This window comes from Seriola lalandi, unplaced genomic scaffold (genome assembly GCF_002814215.2).
Source record: "Seriola lalandi dorsalis isolate HSWRI2012SDOR001 ecotype SW California unplaced genomic scaffold, Sedor1 jcf7180002054455, whole genome shotgun sequence".
Lineage (NCBI taxonomy): Eukaryota > Metazoa > Chordata > Actinopteri > Carangiformes > Carangidae > Seriola > Seriola lalandi.
Window position 1 is genome coordinate 1 of NW_019525008.1, and position 630 is coordinate 630.

The window sequence follows — 630 nt, forward strand, 5'->3', positions numbered from 1 at the left end:
ACACACACACACACACACACACACACACACACACACACACACCTACCTCTGTACCTCACCCTCCCCTCCAAGTGAGGCAGACACGGTATTTTATTGGACTAAGGCTTTATTATAATTTCCATTTGATGTCACTTTATTGTCATTATTATTATTTTTGCAATGAAGAAGACAAATAAACAATTCATTGAATTTAATTGAATGTACACAAAAAGGTCTGTTGTTGCAACCCCACTCTGATCTTAGACGCTTCACTGGCATAAATCCAGAGAGGGACAAAGGACAAAAGGACCGAGGTTGTCTCCAAGAACAAAGGTGTGATCGTCCAGACGAAGTCTTCTGCAGTCAACACACACATCTCAATGCTGCTGTATATATACTGTATATATATCTATATATATATATAGATATACACACACGTTGCACATTGAATGTAGGATCACACTGGGAGAAGAAACCTGTCAGTTTGCCAGTTATATTATTGATGCCTGTTAAATACAGTATGTCAGTAAACTCAGTGATAACGTGTCACTGACTTGTTTCCTGTTTTCACAGCTGATTGTTTGTTCCAGCGTCATGACGTCACGCCACTGTCAGATAAACATCATTCACGTGCTGTTTCTATTGTAGCGG